General features: G+C 36.5%; 1 protein-coding gene and 1 pseudogene across 6 annotated transcripts in view; both read left to right on the top strand.

Annotated features, from left to right (window-relative positions):
• LINGO2 (leucine rich repeat and Ig domain containing 2) overlaps positions 1–24,871 on the top strand; it is a 1,273,527-nt gene that overhangs the window by 547,769 nt on the left and 700,887 nt on the right. The window lies entirely within an intron of this gene.
• Positions 4,247–4,419, top strand: LOC129401099 (U2 spliceosomal RNA; annotated as a pseudogene).

The raw sequence follows: 24,871 nt of genomic DNA on the forward strand, positions 1-24,871 counted from the left end.
CCCTCATGGTGATTCACTAATTAAAAATAAATAAATTTAAAAAATCAAATAAAATAAAAATTTGGAAAAGTTATCTTGCAAGAAATCCTCTCTGTTCCCTAAATGATAGGAGAGCTTGAACTAATTTAACCATAAGAACTCCTCATTCATTTTTTGAAATTTTCATGTACTTTAATGAATTTAACAATATTTAAGTATTTAATGCAAATTAAGCTATTTTTTATACAGGCAAATCAGAATTTTCTTTTTAGGCCAAAGAGTTAGTACAGTAGGTAGGGATGTTGCCATGAACAAGGTCGACATGGGTTCAATAATGAGTCATGCATATGGTCCCCTGAACCCCAACAGAGTGATCCCTAAGCACAGCACAGCTCAGAGACATAAATAAGCCCTGAGCACCAGAGGGAGACATATATCATATACATATGCATGTATTTATATACACACTCATATATGTATATATATATGTATGTATATATATATATATAGGTGTTTGCCTTGCATGTGGCCGACACAGGTCCGATTCCTCCATCCATCTCGGCGAGCCTGGCAAGCTACCAAGAGTATCCCTCCCACACTGCAGAGCCTGGCAATCTCCTCATGGCATATTTGATATGCCAAAAACAGTAACAACAAGTCTCACAATGGAGACATTACTGGTGCCTGCTCAAGCAAATCAATGAACAGCAAGAGGACAGGATATATATATATATGTATATATATATATGTATACATATGTATATACTGCTGCTTATCATTCTTATTTCTGAGACTTTTCTCTGAAATGATTGTCCTTATGCTTTCAAAATTACATTTAGATTATTGCTTTGCATTCTATCAGTAGAAATTGCTAGGTTTTGCCTATACATATCTTTATTTCTTCTTTAGTATTGAAATATATCTATTGACTGCATGATTCTGTTATTGGTCATTTTGTTTTAGCACATTCTTTTCATTACATTACTTGATTCTGGTGTACATTTACGCGGTTTAAAAGTCAGTTGTAAAGCTAATTGCTTTCTGTGACAATTATTGATTTTCCCATTACATTGAATTTTTTCGTTGTCCTTAGTGCCTTTCACTTTCTCCATGGTAGACCTGGTATTAACTTCTTTGTCTATATTTATTTTATCTTAACTTATTTAATATTTACTTTGGTATCTTTAACCTGTTCTGATATGTTTTATTATTATATAAATGCATATAACTATACTCATTTTTCTCTTTCATTTTGCCTTCTGGAAATCCTTAAAGAAAAATATTTGCTTCAATGATCTATTTGTATTTTATGTTCTGATATGTTCTTAAATTTTGGTCTTGATTTTGTTTTAGTTTCATAAAGATATCCTACAATTTTAGTGGCACGAGACTAACAAATCTTAAAATAGGGACCAGAGAGATAGAAAACTTGGTAAGGCACTTGCCCTTCATGCATCAGACTTGGGCTTGATCGCCAGCACTGCATGTGGTCCCTGCTTACCTTCAGGAATGGCCTGTGATTACAGAGATGGGGTAGGCCCTGAGTACCACTGGAAGTGACTCCAGTAACAACAACACACTTAATGTGCCTTCACTTAGGTTAACACAGCTGATAGTTCCCAACATTTGCATTATAATCTCTCTTTGAAACATTTAAGAACAACTTACATATAAGACTTTTTAAATCATAGAATTTCCCACCTGATAAGAATGCCATCTTTATAACCATTGCATAATTATAAAAGTCAGAATATTAATATTGCTATAACATTGTTGACAGATATATGGATATTATGTTACTTATCTCTTACTGTGATTACATCTTCAAAATATTGCATATAAAATTGAAAATTATTGCAGTCAAAATACATTATTTAATTGAATTAAAAAAAAACAAATTAAGATCCAACAATATTTCTGTTTGTTTGTTTGTTTGTTTGGAGCACAACCAGCTTTCTCAATGCTAACTTCAGGCAAATCCCTCCTGGATTACTCCTGTTGGGCTCCTGGGGACCATTCGTGGTGCCAGGGAGCAAACCCAGGTCAGCAGCATAAGACAACCTGGTGTACTATTTCTCTGGCCCAGGATACAATTATTTTTTAATTTGTGAGATATTCAGTTTAGATTCAAGGACATAAGTCTGTTGAAAGTGAAAGATATTTTTGTTTAGTAAACCAAGTGACCAGATGTGGTATACAAATATCATACTTTTTAATGCAACTATTTTTTTTAAAAGACAAAGAAGCGATTTATGAAATGTTAAAAGCAAAAAGCAGGGTCAGTTCATCAAGAAGGCATAGTGTTTAAGAAAACATGTACACACAAATTCAGAGATCCAAAAATATAGACCAATCATGATATAATTGAAGAGATAAAGAACTATATAAGATAGAAGACGTCAATACCCATTTTCTATAATTGTTACAGAACTAAACAAAAGATAAGCCAAAAAAAGTGCTTGAGCAACTATGCAGTTTATTTTGGTTGCTTTTTAAAATTGCAACAGATTATTCTCTAAATATTCACCTTTTTTTTTCCAAATTGCCTTTTCCAACCATTTTCCTGGTAGTTATATATCAATATATATATCATATACATATTTATACATATTTCAGAATATATATATTTTTAAAAAATTCACCCCCAAATTTCCCATTTAGTAATTTTTTTTTCACAAAAAGTATGTCCACATATTTTTAAAGTCTAATTTTAATAATGACATGATAATTAGTGCCTTCTATATTTCAGTATTTAGGTGTATTTGCAAGTATTAACTCAATGAATCTTTCCTGTATCTCTGTGGGCTAGAGGCCATTATTACCCCTGTTTTATTGGCTAAATAAGGGTAAAAGTATGAGTCAAATTCACGCAGTTCTTTCTCCAGTGGTTATATATGTGTATTACTGTCATGGAGAAGATGCCGCCGGAATAGTTATGAGTTATTTGTGAGTCTCTATGTAAATGTAAAATCTCCAAGGCAAAAGAATCTAGAATTAGAAGAGAACATAAAAAGTGTTTTCTTCCAAAGCTGAAGAATCTGAAGTTTGGTAAAACAGCTTACTTATTACTCAGTAGTAAAGTTGAGGAAAAATTTAAGTCTCCTGATACCCAATCAATATAGTTCACTTTCCATCAAATCACACTGTAAATGTCTGGTAAAATGAAAATAAATATCGTATGTTCAATTATTTCACCAGGGGCGATGCTCTGTAACTCTACAGCATCAGTTTTAAAGCTGAATTCTAAAATAACTATGCTAGATATGCCATGCATTAATTAAACATGAACTGATTTTGCTTGCTTTCTTAGAATGTAAAATGGCTTTGGGGAAATGATTTGGATGACCTATGCAGTTTTGTACAGATAATCTGGTTAGTTTAAACTTTTTCTCTTGTCCTAGGCAAATGTATTTGACATAACTTACCATCTCAAAGTGTTCTTTGTAAATGAAACTTTTGACTGTGCTCTAGAAAATAGTATTTTCTAATGATCAGGCATGTAAGATATTAAACCACAGTGGAGAAAGATTTAATACATCTAGCAGAACAGTCAAGATATCAGGGACAGAGCGATAGCATAGTAGGTAGGGTATTTGCGTTGCATACGGGGCCCTGGGTTCAATCACTGGCACCCTGCCCTCCATAGGGTTCCCCAGGCTCTCACAGTAACGATTTTTGGACTCTGAGCCAGGATAAAGCCCTATGCAACACTGGATGTGGTCTAAACATGCAAAAGCTAAAGAAATAAACACTCAAGGCATTTAGTGTTTTCTATAAAGTTGCACTTTGCCATAGGAACTCTTTTAATATGCATTTCATAATTTCCATTATTTTTATATTATTTTACAATACATATTTTTAGAATTATCTTCAAAGGACTGAGTTTATTGAATTAATGAGTTAGTGGTTTCCTTTTCAAGTTATGGAAGTTTTTATGCTAAAATTTTTTAAGTGGACATGTCATGATCTATCATGATTCATAAGAGAAACTTAGCCATTCAGAAGACAGATTAATCTAAAAGGTTACACACTTTGTATACTAGTTGAATTCCAGTGCCAGTGTGATTTGTAAAGTTATGGAGAAAACTCTCTTCCATTCTATGCTTTATTTGTGTTCTGTTTATACTACTGTGTTGCATTTTCTTTATCATCTAAATTAATTTCACTTGAGCGAGGAAATAACTACTTTACTCACAAAGTACTAATAGAAAGCAAACATTAAATCTTATCTCCTTAAACAGCCTGAAGAGTATGTCATATTTAGAGCATTGTTTCTCTGCCTTTTGGCTAACATCAAATTGTAGTATCCCTAATACGTCCTCTATTTGAGGACATTGTGTTAAATGGACTTCCAGAGCTAGGAGTTGGAATAGAAGCTTGCTCCATCCACTCCCTGCATCAGCCTAGTATTGTAGTACTTTCAGGAATGGTGTACCCCTTCTGGGGTATAAACACAATTAAAAAAAAGAAAAGAAACTTAGATCAATATTACATTTAAATTTTGAGTCAGCTGGTTTGACTTCAAGAACATGGACTATATTCCTAAACCTATTCAACTATCTCCCAACCTATGAAGGAATAATTCAATCTACCACTGAACACAAATTAAGTAACAGAAGCTAAACTCAAATTGGCAGTCATTGTACAAAATGCCTAAGATTAGATCATAAAAGTCAGGATTATATGGATTATATGGAGTCATCAATGCAATAAAAACTGGCTTTGCACTTGGATTAAACCACTTTATAAAGTTACTGTTATATTGATTTTTTCCCTAAAACATCCCCCCAAGTGAGGACTTTTGCGTAATGGAAGGGCCAAATCTACATTCTATACAGTGACTTTTCATCATCTCTAATTTGGCTACTGGTTGACCTTCTCCCTCCCCCTTTCCTCCACACTCCACCTCCAACTTGGCCACCTAACTAGCAAGGCTACCCTCTGTCAAAGTCTGTTTTTAAGGATGTTATTCTTCCTGTGGTCTCCCCTTTTATTCCCACCTTCTACCAGCCGCCACCCATACCACACACATTCTGCCAACTCTCTGTGTAGAATTGGCAGCAGATTCCACACCAGTCCTTTTTAATGTAACCCACCACCTACCCCTTTTTTGGCAAGAGATCCCCAACATTGCATGTTGTAACAAAGAGTGGAGTTAATTGGAACATGTGCTACGCTCAAGACTGCACAAAGATGAGCTGATAGACATCAGGAAAATACAATCATATGTAGATATTTGATTGAGAATATAAGTATACATGGGAAATGTCATTCTCTACTGGGTTTCATTTAAACAAAATCAACTGCTATTCTCTTATTCAGTTATCCACCCCTACTCTTCTCCCAAAATATAATATTTATAACTTGCGGTCTCATGCCTGCTCCTGGGTGGGCATAGTCGTTGAAATTGACAAGCAAAACAGAATTATGTTTTACTTCATATGAGGAGCCTAACATTACCTTACCGGAGATTTAACTATGGATAAGAGCCTAGCGAACCTTCAGTCCACTCACAGTTGTAATATGGCCCATACATTTTGTGGACTTCGATTCCTATATTTGTATCCACTTGATAAGTTTAGGATAGCCTTTCACTTACATAAAATAAATAGGTTTAAAGTTAGTGTTGAATTATAACAAGTAAAGTTTTTCAAGTAAAGCTATATCCCAATCAAAATGCTTGTCATTTTGATCACCCTGTAATATTCCCTAATACCCCTTTCTATGCAGTTGTCCTAGAGGCAACAAACTAATTTGTCATGAATAATTTGCCTACTTTAGAACGTTCTAGGCATTATGTCATATGTTACATAATACTGTGGTGAGTTTAACCTTGTTGTTCGACAAAATCTTTGAAAATTTGCCTGTCTTTGCTTTGCTCGGGGCAGGGAGGAAAACTCAACCCGTCCCGCTTTGAGGACCCCGTAAAGACAGCCAGGCATGGAGGCAAGAGACTCTGCTGCTCTATCTAGATAAATCACATTTTTTCTGTCCAACTTTTCAGAAAATCCTGTTATATATACTAGTAATGAGAAAATATCAAGAAAATAGAACTAGGGGGTTGGAACACAGCGAGTAGAAAGTTTGCCTTGCATGCAGCTAACCATGGTTTCATTCCTAGCATCCAATATGGTCCTGAAAGCACCGCCAGGAATGATTCCTAAGTGCATGAGCCGTGTGCATCGCTGGGTGTGACCCAAAAATTAAAAAAAAAAAAGGAAACATACTAAGCAAAGTAGTCACATAAATGTTGTGGCCTCCTCCTTCATCAATTCCTTTTGCTGGGTTTAAATTTAATTTAGGAAGCCACTTTCAAAAAGTTACTAGATCATATGCTTAGAATACAGGAGCCCTGGGTTAGCTCATGGATCTCCAAGCCTGCTCAGATCGTGACTGGGCCTCTTCCACCCAGATCCCCCATTTTCCGGTAGCTTGGCAGCCACACTCACAAACTGCCCCTGGAGCTGTGTAATACCATCAATAGCCAACATCCAGAGACTATAAAACCAAGCTCCCAGAATCAACATCTTATAGCTACCAAGAGCTTTCTGCCCACATGGGAGAGCCTGGTAAGCTCCCCTTGGTGTATTTATACGTCAAATACAATAACAATAGTGAGTCTCTTTCTTCTGACCATGAAAGACCCTCTAATGCAGCATCATTGGAAAGGATGAGTAAAGAGAGGCTGCTAAAATCTCAAGGTTTGGACGAATGGAAATATTATTGGGCCTGCTCAAGCAAATCAATGATCAACAGGATGAAAGTGATAGTGATTAAATATAATTAACTTATTTTTTATTTTGGTTTGGGGGCCATACCCAGTTATGTTCAGAGGTTACTTCCATCCTGGGGGTGCTCAGGGAAGCATATGGAATGCCATGCTTGAACTCCATTGGCCTTGTGCAATGCAAGTGTTCTACCCACTGTACTATCTCTCCGACAAGCTTTTTTTGGTCATTTTTATATATCCTCCTATTACAGTAAATATATGTGAAATGAGGTACATCATAACACAGGATATAGCACTATGGTTCTATATGATGGCTTATGGATTGATTATATTGTTGTTCCCCATTATATTGCTGTGTATCATTTTCAGTAACTTGCCTATTCTTACACACATGATAGGATTATATATTTCCCTATTGTTTTATTGTTGGATTGGATATTATAAATAATGGGATCTATAGGGATTGGTTGAAGGAGCTATATTCAAGCTTACCACTTAACTGAAAGATTCTCTAGAATTTCTTTTCTTATTGAGGAGAATGAGGAACCCACTCTTTCTTTCTTCCTTAAAGTTAGGGGTTGAGGCTACTTCCAAGGGTGCTTAGAGCCACCCCTCCCTCTGTACTCAGTGATTACCCTGGCAATGCTCAAGGGACCCATACATGATGCTGAGATCTAAACAGGGGTTCAATTAGGGAAGTGTTCTAACCCCTGTATTATCTCTCCAGACAGGGAACTCCACTTTTTCTAGCTGTAACAGTCACCAGATTATGAGGCCTCCAACCATTCAGAACTGGGTGATATTTTAAGTTGCATTTAAGTTGTACCATCTTAGGTACAACTTAGGGTTTTCATTTGGAGCATTTAATGTAAATGAGAAGCAAAGTGATGTTTTAATAGTCCACTGAAATTTGAAATTTGACTGTAATAATCGCGGATCACGAAATTCCAGTTAATCGTCAATTTCTCGAGCCGGTTCAGTAACCTCGCCATTCGTCCTTTCCCTGAGATCTTAGAAGTCTCTTTCGACTCGGCCTTCCCAACGATGTCACACTGGAGGCTCTTCCAGGGTCAGGGGAATGAGATCCAGTTTATTACTGGATTTAGCACATGAATACACCATGGGAAGCTTTCAAGGCTGTCCCATGTGGGCAGGAATCTCTCAGAAGCTTGCCAGTTTCTCCCAGAGGGAGAAGTAGGCTACAAGATATGTCTGGATGCTGGCCGTTGATGGGATTACACACACCTGGGTTTCTCTGGTGGTACCTTCATGCATGAGGCCTGTCCGAATGTGTGGAGAGGGGCCTCGAGCATGGCTGTGGCTAGGTTCCAGTGATTTTTGGCCACTGGGAGCTCTGCTCAAGGTGGGGAGGGAAGCTAGAGCCCATCCCGTCTGAGGGGCCCTGGGGAAGACAGCCAGGCGTGCGGGCAAGATTATTATTATCTGTAATAATAATTTACCGAAAATATCTAATAGAATGGCTAAAATATTTTTTTCTCAAAACATATGTTTTTGAGAATTTGGAATGTGTCAGCCAAGGCATAAGTACCTGAGGGACCTCTGAGTAGCTAACATCATGTAGCATATACAACAAGAAAGTCAATCAAACATTAAAACAATATCCAAAGATGCATAAGACCATATGTACGTACCTTGGTTTCTATTTGTGTGTTAATTTTTTTCAATATTGTCAGTATTTCTTGCATTTCTTGATGGGGGAAAAGAGATTTCTCTCAACATTCACTTCTTTAATTTCTTCCATTGACTCATTTGCTTATACTAGTAAGAAAATTCTTCTGGAAGTCTACTTTGTAATTTTTCAAATGTTCACTCCCTTCCATTTCTCCTAAGGCCCACTAATGGTGATCTGAATGATTTTAAGATTTGTTAAAATTTGTAGACAATCCAATAATTCTTCCAATATGTTTTGGGGGAGGGCACACCCAGTTGTGCTTAGGGATTATTCTGGCTCTGCACTAAGGAATCACTTTTGGTGGTACTTGGAGGGTCATATGGAGTGCTGAGGATCAAAACCAGGTAAAGTACATAAGACAAATGTACTACCTTTTGCCCTATCTCATCAGCACCCTGTCACTGTCACTGTCATCCCCTTGGTCATCGATTTTTTCGAGCGGGCACTAGTAACGTCTCTCATTGAGAGACTTATTGTAACTGTTTTTGGCATATCCAATATGCACAGGTAGCTTGCCAGGCTCTTCCACGCGGGCTCCATACTCTCAGTAGATTGTCGGGCTCTCAGAGAGGGGTGGAATGCCCAACCACTTGCTATCACTCAGGACCCATCAGCACCCTAATCCTTCTAAATTTTATTGTGAATTTCACAATAGCCTATGATCAATGTAATTAACCGATTTCTCCCTAAATTGAATATATGTCTTATTCCAGTGTTCCACATTCTCAATTAATGAGATTTTGTGTTTTCACAATGAGTCTTTTTTTCCTCTTGTTGTTGACTCTTGTTTATTTTGTGCCAAATCAGTCTGTGCTCAGGGCTGACTTCAGACTATACTTGGAATAAGGAGATGTCAGGGAGACATTTACAGTGTCAGAATTAAAGTCTGGTCTATGTGCAAGGCAAATGCCTTTTCTACTGAATGATGTCTCCATTGTAACAAAAGCTTAGAATGATTCAATCCCAACACATTAGAGTTACACTCTCACAAATCATTTGTAAGTAAATTATCACTATCCCTTTATCTCCTAATAAACAAATACCTTCAATGTGCCTAAGAAACTGTTGCTTTCCTATTTTTATTCCTGGTATCTTGGGAACCATTCTCACTAGATAAAAAGAAAATGCAAAATTCTTTATCTAAGGAATACATACTTTATGTTTCACAAATCTAGTATTTCTTTTTTTAATATTTTTTTGAAGTCAAACAGGTTTTATTTGGAGGGTTTTAGGTGTGGAGGGATAGAGGGTGAGAGAGAGAGTAACGCGCTCAGGAGAGAATGCGGGCTTCTCCAAGGGCAGAGAGAGCCCCTACACACATCCCAGCATTAGACACGAAAGCATGAAAGTACAGATCTCAAGAGGGGAGATTCGGGCGACACATGTGCTCGGGCACCACATGTGCTCAGCCATGTGGGCACAAGCAGTACATGGGCTTGGGCAGCAGATGCACCAATCTAGTATTTCTGTAAGAAGCAACATTCATGTTTTTCAAATAATTTTCTTAACATATGAGGAGAACCTTCCATTTTCAAGTAGCTAACACAAAATTGTATTGATAAGAATCTGGCATAAGCTTCTGACAGCAGTCCAAATTTGTTAGCCTCAGAAATACTTAAGCCATAAACCAAATTTTTGTAAACTGTCAAGGAAAAAAAGAAACACACACACACACAAAAACAAACACACTTAATATCAAGTTTTATTTGGGGAAGATTTTTAAACTTTTAGTAAATGAAAACATACTAGTCATTTTATAAATGAGAAAAGAATCACAAAAATTAGTAGTTGAAAGGCATAGTCTTAATATTACACTATAAATTATTGTTAATCATCTGTGTCCTAAATAATATCTAATTCTTTAAGATAGATTTGAAGAGAAAGGTATATTATAAAAATATTATTAAACGTATAAGCTACTAGAAAAAGGTCATATGCAAAAATTATGTAAGACAAGATATATTTTTGAATAAAATTCTGTAATAAAATTTAAAACAGAGAGGTTATTTAAATTTCAGAATGAAGCTGAGTGCTAGGAAGGTGTGCATTGATTAGGGAGCCCTGGAAAATTTGATTTAATACAAATAAAGAAGCTAAGCAATACATTGTGGGTAAAGAATATAGTGCAGAAAATGTTGAACATATTTGTTGTCAGTGAATTCTTACTGGTTGGGAAGATTGGGTAATATAAAGAATGATTTTTGGGGGGGATATGAAAAAAATTAGTGATCCTAGTGTTAATAAGTTCTGATAAAACAACAGGTAGGGCACTTGCCTTCCACGAGGCCGACCTGGGTTCGATTCCTCCATCCCTCTCGGAAAGCCTAGCAAGCTACTGTGTAAACACACACACAAAAAGGGAGAGCACTCTGCACTGGGCACAGGGGAGTGGCGCTCTATCTCTCCCGCAGCCCGTGCTCTGTAGCTTCCCCCACCCCGGAGAGGTTGAGGGTGATGATGAGGCAGGTGAAGGAAGGAATGAGGGCCAGGCTGGTTGGCCTCGGTTGCATTTTATTCCATTCCCATCTCCATTCTCCTCTGATTCTCCCCCTGCTTCTTCCTCCCCCATGCTACTTCATTCTCCTTCTCCTCTGGATCTGGATCTCAATCTGGCTTCTCCAGATCTCGCATTGGGACCGGCCCCCAGCCCACTCTCACAGCCTAGTTAAATCTCCCAGCATGAGGGGTTGGGGCTTACACATAGGTGTGGTCACAATCAATAGGGTTAAAGTTCTTTCCCTCAGGGGATGCTTCTTCTAGGACAGATTCTCTTTCAGCACCCACCCAAGAGTGGAATCCCATGGGTGTGTTTTTCCTCTCCTTGTCCAACTAACATATAAGCATTCATAATATTAATCATTTGTATGGACACAGCAAGAGATGCATTAAGCTTATAGAATTGCTCTCCTGGGGTCATCTCGATCTCAGACTACAGTGCTCAGGCCAGATTAGTCTTTCCTATCCCTAGCAGGGCCCTAGTCTCGTCGTTACTTTTGGATCATGACATGACATGTCCATGACCAAGCTCTTAACTTATAGTTATGCATTAGGCACTTTGTCCAGGCCCATCTTGATGCCAGGGTAGCACATAACTCACCGCTTGCCCTGGGTCCGTCCCGTCCCTAGTCGGGACCCTGCCTTTGGGAGTGCTAGGAACTAAGGGCAACTGAGGCTTAAGTCGAGAAAGCAGATGCCCAGGAGTGAATAATATTCTAATCCAATTAAATCCCATGTTACAAAGGCATATTAACAATTGTCTTTCTTTGTCCATACACAAAGGACATTGCATTAAAGTAAACTATTCAAAAGACATGAGGAGAGGAGAAAGGCAATATTAACTTACAATACAAGTTCAGTGTCCTAGAAAGGTCTGACCTTACAAATTAAGAGTATGATTAGGGGAAAAGCTGATTAACTGGTTAGGGAAGAGAGCAAAGAGAAGTCGTTACAGATAGACAAAGGAATGGGAGTGATTCGGAGCACTTTCATGGTTGTGACCCGATAACCTAAGCTTCCTGTAGCAAGGAGAACAGGACATACCAATGTTGTCTTAAAATGTTTAGAGATTATTACCAGATATGCCTAAACTCTTTGTGGCAAGGGAGAAAGGACCAACCAATGATATCTTACAGCTACCAAGAGTATCCCGCCCACCCGCATGGCAGAGCCTGGCTAGCTACCCATGGCATATTTGAAATGCCAAAGACAGTAACAACAAGTCTCCTCACAATGGAGACATTACTGTTGCCCGCTTGAGCACATCAATGAGCAAAGGGAAGACAGTGCTACGCCAGAGACAGTGCTAAGTGCTATGAAAAAAATTAGAAATATAAATTGGAAGGTGATGTAATACATAAATTTTCCTCAATTTTCATAAATTTTCTTCAGTTGAAAAGCAACCATTATCAAATATGGAATAAAAATAATGTAAATAAACTAAGAGTTGGGGAAATAATGCTGAGAATAATGCACTTTCCTTGCATGCCACTGTCCTTGGTTTGATCCCTGGCACCTTCTATGGTCCCTAGAGTACTGCCAGGATTTGTTCCTTAGCACAGAGCCCCTGAGCAATCAGGTGTGGCTCAAGTTCCTCCTGCCCAACATTTTTTTTAAATGCAGACATAGATTTAATTTTGAAAATAAGCTTTATTTAAATGAGTCTTTTATATGACGGTGGACTTTGTCACTGACCTCAGCTCTATCTACAAATATATTTTTTGCTCTAGAAAGTGTCAAGTGGGATCTGAGAATTACAGCAAATTCTCAGAGGCCTTTAGTGAATGTGCTAGATGGCTTCCACAAAAAACAAAAGTACCAGCTTCTTTTTGCTTTTATTGACTGTGAGCATGGTAATGCAAGTTTAGAGTCCCAATAGGTCCCCAGTATGGTTACACTGGGTCTTGTTAGCACTTAAGCTAAGAGCTCCTGCCACCCTATTGTTTACTGATTACCAGAGTCCTTTGACATGTCAATTCTTATTGAATTGATCTAGAAAAAGCCCCCCTAAAACAATGCCCAGCTGAAATTCCCCCTTTAAAAGAACTGGCTGGGATCTCATTGCTAAGATAACCAGCAGTGTCTAGGAGGCTCTAAAAGCCTTTGCTCCATTCTGTCCCCAAAGTTCCTAGAACTGGCCTCAGCATCCACTTTATCAACATTGCCCAGCAAGATTCTATACTTTTGCCATGAGAAATTTCTAGAATTGGTCACACACATCCCTTCTTAGAATAGGCTAAACTTATTTCATTTTCTTGATATGATGGGCACAGAATATTTCATGGTTTATCCCAATCATTGTATGTGTTTCCTATTATTTTGTGTGACTGGCTTTCAATATTTTATATATCATTTACTTTTCCTCCATTATTGGGTCCAAGTGTCCTGCTTGCCCCTTCCAGGAATACTCTATAGAAAACAGAAGTTCCCTGCCTAATGTTGCTACATACAGCATGTCCCCTGAGCATACCTGACCATCTCTCTTCTGCGGGCCTCGGCTGTGACAGTCTGATCTCTGCACTTTCTTTTAATAAACTGGCTTTGCTCAGCCTAAACCGTCTTGCTCTTGGTAAATTATTTTGCCACCTCATGGCTTATACTCATGGGCTGTGGGTTACAGCTCCTCTTCTAAACCCTTCACCTAAGCCTGAACTTTTGTTCGTACTTGACCAAAAAATGTTATAGCATTGTACCCTGTGTCAGAAAGTTATGTCCACAGATGACTCAGGATGTTATATTAAAGCTGTTAAAGAATAAGTTAGTGTGATTATTCTTATACTCTTTGTCTTTATCAAAGAAATGAGTTATATCCCTAAATGAACGGTTAATAGTTTAAATGATTAAATGTTTATCAATTGTAAGAAGACAAACAAGCAGAGTTATTATTTTCCATTCTTCAAAGTATACTGAAAATAATATAATAGTGACTACAACGGGTGGGAAAATAAAACTTCTCTGATAAGATATAAGATGTAAGATATTCTAGTTGAAGTTTGTTGAGGTTGTACCCACATCCAAAGAGCACATTAAACAAATAAATGTGGAGGTAGATAAATTCAGAGAGAAGAATACAACTGGGTAAGGGGACAGTAGCGTCAATGAAATAAACATTCTAAAATAAAGATGGATCTCTAATCTGCAATTGAAATTTGAATAGTTTTTTTTAATTTAAAATTTTTAATTGAATCACCATGAGACACAAAGTTGTTCATGATCAGGTTTCAGTCATACAATGATCTAACATCCAATCCTCTACCAGTGTCGATTTCCCACCACAATGACCCCACTTTCCCTCCCCACACCACCTGAACCTGCTTCTATGGTTCTATGGCAGATACATTCCTTCTTCCTCCCCCTCCTTCCTTTTCTCTCTCTCTCTCTCTCTCTCTCTCTGGGCACTAAGGTCTGCAACACTAATACTGAGAGGTCATCAGGATTGTTCCTTTACCTACATTCATCACTCAGTTTCTATCTAGAGTGATTATTTCCAACTATCTTTGTCATAATGACCCATTATTATATATTTTGCATATTTTGAATAAACATTCATCCTCCTACAGGGAAATAACTACTAGGGTGTTTTTTATTGAAATTTTGTTAAAGGATACTACGATCTTATCCTTATCCTACCTGGGGCTTTCACTCTTTTATTTATTTTTTTTTAAATTTTATTCAATCATCGTGAGATAGTTACTAACTTTCATGTTTGGGTTACAATCACTCAATGATCAAACACCCATTCCTCCACCAGTGCACATTCCCCACCACTGATATCCCCAGTATACCCTTCCTTTCCCACCCTCCCCCTGCCTCCATGGCAGACAATATACCCCATGAATATATAGGTACAGATGTCATTTCTACTGTGCTTTTTTGCATCTTTTTTGCATCTCTCTCTACTTTTAGGCATTATGGCTTGCAACACAGACACTGAGAGGTCATCATGTTTGGTCCATTATCTACTTTTGGCACATATCTCCCATCCAAACAGATTCCTCCAGCCATCATTTCCTACTGATCCCTTCACAATTCCATCTGCCTTCTGCCCTCCGCTCATGAAGCAGGCTTCCTGCTATGGGGAAATCCTCTTGGCCCATATATCTACTGTCCTTGGGTATCAGCCTCATGTGATGTTATTCTATACTCCACAAATGAATGCATTCCTTCTATGTTTATCTATGTCTTTCCCTCTCTTTCTGACTCATTTCGCTTAGCATGATACTCTCCGTGTCTATCCATTTATAAGCAAATTTCATGACTTCATCTCTCCTAACAGCTGCATAGTATTCCATTGTGTAGATGTACCAAAGTTTTTTTAACCAGTCATGTGTTTTAGGGCACTCAGGTTGTTTCCAGATTTTGGCTATTTTGAACAGTGCTGCAATGAATATATAGGTAAAGATGTCATTTCTACTGTGCTTTTTTGCATCTTCAAGATATATTCCCTGAAGTGGTATTGCAGGGTCATATGGAAGCTCAATTTCTAGTTTTTGAAGGACTGCCCATATTGTTTTCCAGAAAGGCTGAACCGGTCAGCATTCCCACCAACAGTGAAAGAGCATCCCCTTTTCCTCACAGCCATTCCAACACTGGTTGCTTTTGTTCTTTTGAATGTGTGCCAATGGTGTGAGATGATATATCACTGTTGTTTTTATTTGCATCTCCCTGATGATTAGCGATGTGGCACATTGTTTTCATGTGCCTTTTGACCATTTGTATTTCTTTTTTGAGGAAACTTCTGTTCATTTCTTCTCCCCATTTTTTGATGGGGTTGGAGGTTTTTTTTCTTATACAATTCTACAAGTGTCTTGTATATCCTGGATATTAATCCCTTATCAGATGGGTATTGGGTAAATATTCTTTCCCATTCTGTGGGCTCTTTCTGTATTTTAGTCATTGTTTCTTTTGAGGTGCAGAAGCTTCTTAGTTTGATGCAGTCCCATTTGTTTATGTTTGCTTCCACTTGCATGTTCAATATTGTTTCATCCTTAAAGACGCTTTTAGCTTCAGTGTCATGGAGAGTTCTACCTACATTTTCGTCTATGTACTTTATAGATTCATGCCTGATATCGAAGCCTTTAATCCACTTTGACCTGACTTTTGTGCCTGGCATTAGACAGAGGTCAGAGTTCATTTTTTTTGCAGGTAGCTATCCAGTTTTCCCAGCACCACTTGTTGAAGAGTCTTTCCTTGTTCCACTTTGAATTTCTGCTCCTTTGTCAAAGATTAAGTGGCCATGTATTTGGGAGTCTGTGACAGGATATTCAGCTCTGTTCCATTGGTCTGCATGTCTGTTTCTAGCCCAATGCCATGCTGTTTTAATTACTACTGCTTTGTAGTAGAGTTTGAAGTTGGGGAAGGTGATGCCACCCATCTTCTTTTTCCCTAGGATTGCTTTAGCTTTTCGTGGGGGTTTATTGTTCCATATAAATTTCAAGAGTGTTTTGTCTATTTCTTTTAAAAATGTCATGGATATCCTGATAGGGACCACATTAAAGTTGTATAGTGCTTTGGGCAGTATTGCCATTTTGATAATGTTAATTCTCCCTATACATGAGCAGGGGATGTGTCTCCATTTCCTAGTGTCCTCTTTTATTTCTTGAAGTAATGGTTTGTAATTTTCCTTGTATAGGTTCTTCACTACTTTGGTTAAGCTGATTTTCTGAGATACTATTGGCTTTCACTCTTTTAATGAACATTCACAGCTTCTAGATGGTGAAAGTGGGAACTGATCCACTCATATTCCCGCCAGGCAACCAATATTGCAATCGAAAACTTGAAAGATGACACCTTGGCCCTAATTTGAAAGCACTGCTGTAGAGCTCTCTGCGTGAAAGGTAACAAGTAAGCAATCTACTCTTCCCTTTCGGATTATGAAAGGAAAAATATCAATGGGATTACAGTCTTTGAGATTAATCATGAGGAGTAGAATGATTTATTCGTATTGTTTTGGGATATGCAATCCTAGTTTTCAGTTCAATTCTGAGGGCTTTCAATTTTTTTCTTCTCTTTTATTGTTTTTTCATAAAAGTTCTCTTACTCTTTTAACATTTTACTTCCTCCTGTTGATTTTAATGAGACTACTTAGTTGTTTGATTTTGTGGGTTCTTTTTAACCAAATTAACTTAAAACCGCTCCTACCAGGAATAATCTACATCTTTATCCAGTTTTCATACTCACCAAATTCAGAGATAACAGGAAACCAGGAAACCTACTTTGGTCTTCCAGGCCTGATAAATACATGTGCAGGCTTCCACTTGCTCTTTTTGGTTTTCCAGTCAATATTTCCTTTTCTGTTTGTTTGGCGTTTTTTGATGTATTCTAGTCTTGGCTTTGTTTGTTTTACAACCCTTATTTTCCTCTACTCTTGTGTTTCCAGGCCAGTGGTTACAATTTTCTATCTGCTTCTTATTCTTCTGCACTAGACAAAGAAGCTACACAGATACTTTGACTAATCGGAGGAAACTTAATAATTTTCAGTGAGAAGTGCCAGTGATCATTATTCAGAAGTCACTTTATGCATAATCCAGGATACTTTTCAGTCTCTCTTTTCCTGTGCTCAGGCATTTCAAATGTGCAGTTCCAGCATTGTGAAACCCTCTGTTTAGCTTGCATGTTTTTACATCTTGGTTTCACTTTATTTAAATGCTCTGTTGTGGTTGATTAACCACAGCTATATAAGCAGTAAAAGTAAAGAAAAAGAAATAACTTCATACAGAATAATTGTCAATAGAAGGTGACACAGGCTGAAGTAATAATAAAAGTTAACTGGGGAATATATCAAGTTAATGTATGGCATAATCCCAAGCTCCATGGATGGTTTGGTTTATTGTGATGTTAGGGAAAGCAAGCCTAGCTTTGAAAAGCTAGTTATTTTTGAATTCCTGAAGGGCAAAGTAACCTTTATATAAATGCAACCTACTGAGAAACTAAGTTGAATTTCTTGTGTATCTGTGTAATTTTCATTGTAATGATGTTACAACATTCAGCATTCTTTATAATAAATACATTATTATAGATTCGGGAATAAAGCATATCATTTTTTGCTATAAGGAGCTAGTAGGAAATTAAATATGTTGTAAAGTGCTATTTATAATGTCATATTCTGATACAGGAAACAACTCTAAATCATTGACACTGATTATGTCAGTCACTTATATAAACCTCACCAAATATTAGAACTGGCAGTATACCTGTTAAAGCTCAAAAAGGTTATTACAAGAAATAAAAGAATATATTATTTTACTCGATGAAGAATAAAATAAGGAAGCCATTATAAAATGGAGCCAACACAACAATTTCTTATGTTAAATAAGAGATGTTAGAATCCATCCCCTAATGCTTTTAGCATGCTAGATTATAGAGCAGCCAAGAAATCCCATAATATGTCTCCAGATACTACTTTTGAGTGGGATTAAACAACTGAAGAAGTGTGGAGCTTTCATATAGTAGGAGTCTATAATGGGCAGAAATAGCATCTGCAATATTGACGTTGATACAGACACCAAGACGGTCTATGTCACTTGCAATGTCTTAGTTGGGGAGTGATAATGAAGAGTTGCTGAAGGCAATACAGGCAAAGCCTGATTCAGTTGAATCACCACACGCTGCCGTCGTGTGTATGTTAACTGATTAAATCATTCTTATGATTCTTAGGGACACATTATACATGAGAAAATTTAGGAATGGGAACTATTTCTCATATAGAAACTTACTTACACAGTTTGGACTGGAGAGTTTGTCCAGGGATTAAAGTGCTTCCCTTGAACATGTCTCACTCTGGTTTGATAGCCTGAACTCACACATGACCCCTGAGAACAGCCAGGAGTTACCCCAGAACACAAAGTCAGGAAGTTACAGTAGACCCTAAGCTCCAGTGGGCATGGCAAGAGAGAAAGAGAGAAAGAGAGAGAGAGGGAAAGGAGGAGTGAGGGTGGAAATGTTACACAGTTTAAGAATAAATTGCTCACTCCTAGCTCCAAGCAATATAGGAAATTAAACTGTCAACTAGTAAGCTACTTTGGTGTTATAAAAAAGATTTTACAATGCTTTAAAGATTTTTTTTTTTAATTAGCAACACCCACTTGTAGTTGATTACTCTCCTGACAGTGCTTAGGGTTTTATTCTGCGTGATATTCAGGGAACCACATCATGTTAGGGAGCCAGCACAGAGATCAACATGCATGCATATGCTCCAGTCCTTTGACACATCTCCTTCTCCCTTTCAAGAGAGTATTTCCTTTATGATGGTGAATCTAACTCATCATCCCTCTGAATCCGCCCTTTAGCAGTGTTGAATACTTGACTTGTGGGTTTCTTGGATAAATTTACATCAGAATTAGTCAATGATTGCTTTTTTGGGTCCAAGATTCACTTTCTTCTTTTACTTCTCAATTAGTGCAGTTTGATGAGTCCTTTAAGTTTTTATTGTGCAAACCTCTGCTTCAAACACAATGCCATCACTCACTTCATTGACATCAGTGTATACCACTTGTATACCATTCTCAAGACTTGCATGATTTCTCTAACTTCAAAAGTGGGTCCAACAATAAATATTGGTAAAAGAGAATTTTAAGTGCTATCATTGGAGAAACATATTACTGATAGACTTCATGTTTTGTGTAAATTTTGTAAGTCTACAGTTTAGAATTCTTTCCTGAGATCCTGAAGATTTTTGTGACAAAAACTTAAAGTACTAAAATCTGCCATTTATAAATTTCTTGCCATTAACTAGTCAAAATACTAGAAAACTCACTGTAATTTCTAAGTTGACCTCAACAACAATTAAATAGTTATATATTTTACAATCTTGCACTGCTAAGAAGCTGTTTCCCCCCAATAAACTCACAGAATATACTTTATTAGAGATTTGGATTTTCCTGATTATGCATTCGTACTCTTGAAAAAAATAAACACACACACATATATCAGTTTGAAAAAATTAGATAAAGAAGGATACAAATAGCTTCTCAACTTTTAGAACAATCTGCAAATCTATAATTATTTCACCCCAAAATATTTAAAATATATTTCCTGGGGCTGGAGCAATAGTACAGCAGGTAGGGCGTTTGCCTTGCACGAGACTGACCGGGGTTCAATTCCCAGCATCCCATATGGTCCCTTGAGTACCACCAGGAGTAATTCCTGAGTGCAGAGCCAGGAGTAACACTGAGCATCGCCGGGTGTGACCCAAAAATTTAAAAAAATAAAATATAAAATAAAATATATTTTATATTCATCAAGAATTAGTTCCAAATTTAACTGAAGAATAGAAATTGTGCTTAAGGAAAACCATAGAAACATCCTCTTTCATAGCATGATTTCCTCTGTGGTATTACCTAGCCTCTATGACTGTTTTGATCTCATCTCTATCTGATAGTATCTTGAATTTTCAACCCCACTAATAGTTAAAATGTTCCTTTTTATTGCTGATTTTAGATATATGTGAAATCATTTATAATGGTCTTATAATTATCAAAATACTAGTTCTTTTGTAGAAATAAAAGTCAAGCTCTATGTTGAGTCATTCTTATAGAATTCGCCTTATATGGTTAGCTGTACCAATTCCTCTGATGGTAACATTTTTGGGGTTGGCGTATATTTGAAGGTGATGTCAGTTGCTTAAACTTTTTAATGTCTAGAACTTAATATAAGTTTTATTCAGAGAAGGTGTCTAATTTTCATCCTATAAAGTCCTTGAAATCTCCTTGAAAATACTCTTTTGAATAGTTTTGCAATAAAAATGCATGCTTTTTGTTTACTTATTCTGTATTTCTGTTATGTTTAGCCATAAAGAAAGTTACATTTGTCAGAATATTTTATATGTTTAATGTATCATTTTGAACGAAATTAAGCCTCACTTAGCCAAGGTTAGTGCATTTTATAAAATGAGTCCCATATCTTTTTTTTTCTTTAATTTTGGGTCACACCCGGAAATACTTAGGGGTTACTCCTGGCGGTGCTTGGGGGACCATAGGGGATGCTGGGAATTGAACCCGGGCTGGTCGTGTGCAAGGAAAACACCCTCTCAGCTATCATTCAAGCCCCGGGTCCCAGATCTTGAGGGACTCATTTTTATTTTAATGTCCCTATTTTACCATATCGTGCTCTTTGTTTCAAAATACCATGTTTAAAATGTTATTTTCCCTCTGCCAGCTAGTGCTCTGAATACATTCTGAACTTTTCTATTCTAGTTCCTTCAAAATCCTGATATCTTCTAAATTAGATTAATTTATCCTAAGCTCATCATGAATGAACATTAAGTTTTAAATCAAATGCTATCTTTTTTTTTTCTAGAATGATTTCCCAATCTTATAGAGTAGAGTTCTACATCCCTTTTGCTTTATGCCAATTCACCATTCAAATTTTAATCATTGTGCTTTTGTACGTTATTACAGTTAATTGAATTTTTAAAAAATCTTAGTTTAAAGGAGAGATAATTTCAACAGGTATTAAAATTGCCACAGTATAAATTTTTATATTGAATATATAACTGAAAAGTTCCATGGTAGATTAATCTAGGCAAGAGCAGAGCCTGGCAAGCTACCTGTGGTGTATTTGATATGCCAAAAACAGTAATGATAGGTTTCATTACCCTGACCCTGAAAGAGCCTCCAATCAATGGGAAAGATAAATAAGGAGAGGCTGCTAAAATCTCAGAACTGAGATGAATAGAGATGTTACTGGTGCCCACTCGAGAAAATCTACCAACAATGCGATGACAGTGATGACAGTGACAGATTAATCCAGATTAACAAAAATTGCATCAATAACCATTTCTTCGCTCTTCTTATTTGGGTTTTCTAGGACTGGTTCTCTTTTGAAGCCACTCTATTATTTCTGAGTTTATATACTCGTATTTAAAGTTATTTTCTATAATAATTTTTGTGTGTTTCTGTTGTTTTATGGACAAGTCAGGTGGTGCTCAGGGACTACTTGTACTTGAGGTTGTTCCTGGAAGTGCCTAGGAATACTGTAATAGTTTCAACTTAATCCATCATTTGATATATCACCTTAACCTGAGTTGCCTAATACTATAAAGCAAATATTGAGACAGAACAGTATATTTTTTAATTGTATACATCCTACATTTTTTCTCAAGTAAACATGAAAGGATTAATTTCACTCATACTACTTTAAATGTGGAGATGGAATAGATCCAAAAGGAAAAATTAAGATTCTTAAAAGAGACTGAGAAAACTACATTTGTTTATAACAAAACTAACAGGATCATGTTGGGTATTCTAAACCCTTAATGGCTTCCATTTTGCAACCTATAATAAATTTAAATGCCCATTAGATAAGTGTGTGTTGCTTAGACAAAACTAATTACTTAGAGTTAGAATTGAATTTTGATGTTCTTTATGCAGTTTCTTTAAGAGATGTCTTGCACTCACCACTGTCTCTTTTATTTAACTATTCCTCCATCGTGTTCTTGCCCAGAGTCCTTAGTCTCATCTTAACAAACAAGATGTAAGGGATAAAATGGTTTGCATTCACATGAATCCACAAACATCTGCATGACTGTAGTATAGACGCATAAAAATAAACACTTTTAAGGAATGTTAATATTGTTATTTGTGCTTTAACAGATAATTAAATTTTAGTAGCACCATTAGAAATCACAATTTTAATAACCCTAGTGTTTTAAAAATTAATTTTGATATTATAAAACTTGTGGTTACCATTTGAAAATTTAGATGGTGACTTTCAGCTTATTGCTTTTCTCTTTCTAACTTCTGATCCTTTCCAGACACAAGAGGAATAGCTCCCATATGTAATTGAGAAAGTTTGGCAGTGGTAGATATTAATATATCTTATCATACAAGAGTGCATTGTATATATACTAATATATGTCTTAATTGAATAGTGGGCTAGACTATTGGCAGACATGGCCAAGAAATTAGAAGGGAACAAGGAGGGGTAAATTAGAATATTTGCCCTCATTCTTTCTCTAACCTTATATGGCAACTCAAGGAATGAGATGTCATTCAGGATCCCAAATACAATGAAGTAAAATTATGAGGTAAACCGTAGGCCATTTGTGAAAATTCAGTTTGACTATAATTAAGGATTTTTCTTATTTTAGTGAAGAATTTTCTTTAGCATTGTGACACAAATCGATAAGTGATTGTTAACTACTACATAGTTGATATAACTCCCTGATTTATTCAAAGAGAAAGAGATATGCAAGGCCAGCTTGAATGACCTTCACTACAAAATTAATTTGGGAAGAGTTTTGAAGTGTATACCAATGCTAACATCTTGCTAATTCCTGTTTGGTGATGGGGTTCAACTGCTAAAAACCAAGAAGCAATTGATGCTTAATTACATTATTGCAATATGAATTAGATATTAGCCTATAGTCTCCAGGACATGCTTTGGCAACTGTTTCATTGAATGAGGGTAGAGCCTGGGACTTTTGAAGGTAGAAGAAATCTAGGACTATAGAAGTAACTTGCCCATTTTAAAGAAGTTTCATGTTTCTCCCTTTTATTTATATAGTCTGGTTGCAAGGCTAACCTTTGCCAATAACTTTGCCCTTCCAATTAAGGTAAGCTCTTCGAAAAAAAAAGCCAGAGCACTCTCATGAAGGACAAAAGTAAGTGTTGTTCTTTAGGTGCTGCCAAAAGAATAAAGCTAGGAAGAAATAATTCTCCCCTGGGATGTGCAGTAAGCAGTTTAAATAATATACTTGACCACAGGGAATGGAAAGAATCAGTATTCTGCCGCCATCACAACTGAATCCTCCTTTCAGAACCTACAATTTCTTATAGATGAAAAGGTGAGGAGAAGAGAACATTATAGGTTTCTATGGCTTCCTTTAAGTGCAATCTGTTTTCTTCAGTTAAATATGACATTGATCCTTGGAGTATAGGAAATGTATACTTAAGACTTTTGGGGTGAAATAATTATAGATTTGCAAAGTGTTACAAAATCCATAAAGCTGTTTATACACTTTACCTAGTATTTCCCATTTGTAATATTTTTTCTAGCCATAATACATGTCAAAACCAACAATGCTTTCTAAACAGCAGAGTATTTTACTTTAACCTTGAAGGTTGACCTCTTGAATGTGCATTGAAATCTCATGAATAAAGAAAGTATTGGTTCTGGAGATTGCTAAAATTCAAAAAATGCATTACCATTTCCAAATATGATTGTTTAAAGCACATTTAATTAATTAATGTCTTTCTGCTGTTTTGCAAGCTTCATCTGTGTAAGTTGTTGCCTTTTTGTGGTTCTAGTTTACTTCTGAGCCCATTAGAAGCCTTGAACTTATGAGAGAACAACTATGGATTGGCAGCTGTGATAAATACTAATCATGTTTACTGGCATTTTCCTTGTGGAGAGCTTTTGATATATTATGCTTGTATCCATAAGTACAGCAAATGTATAATGTTGTATATAGAAAATTCCAAAGAAAACTCAACATCAATGACATAATTATACTCTGGTAAAACTTTAATGTTTTTATGTATCTTGTAAGCCAAGACTGGTTAAGACTAATGAGAAAACATAATAATGGAAAGCAAGATAAATCCATAAGAAGAGAGTTAAAGCATGCAATATATATATACATATATATGTATATATGTACATATATATGGGTAGCTACAAGATTTTGTAGAAAACATCTTCGAATTTCCTATACCTGTGAAATTGTTAGACTGTCTTTCCATCTGATTATACTTTCTTTTCTTTGCTTTATTGGTTAGCTTACAGGTTTACTGTAAGGGTAATTTTAAGTGCAATTGTGGAAAGCATCAAATTCACCTACTGAAAGATTTGTATTATTTCACTTCTCTTTTTTGATGTAATGTATTTAGGATTCTCATGTTTTTATTTAAATTATACTTAGTGTAGTTTTGAAATCCACCTCTAACAATATACCTAATTATATGCATCTTGGACACATTTTGCATTTTACTTATATATGTTCCAGGTCAGAAAGTCACAGTTCTTAGATCTGA

This window comes from Sorex araneus, chromosome 1, assembly GCF_027595985.1.
Source record: "Sorex araneus isolate mSorAra2 chromosome 1, mSorAra2.pri, whole genome shotgun sequence".
NCBI classification, from domain to species: domain Eukaryota; kingdom Metazoa; phylum Chordata; class Mammalia; order Eulipotyphla; family Soricidae; genus Sorex; species Sorex araneus.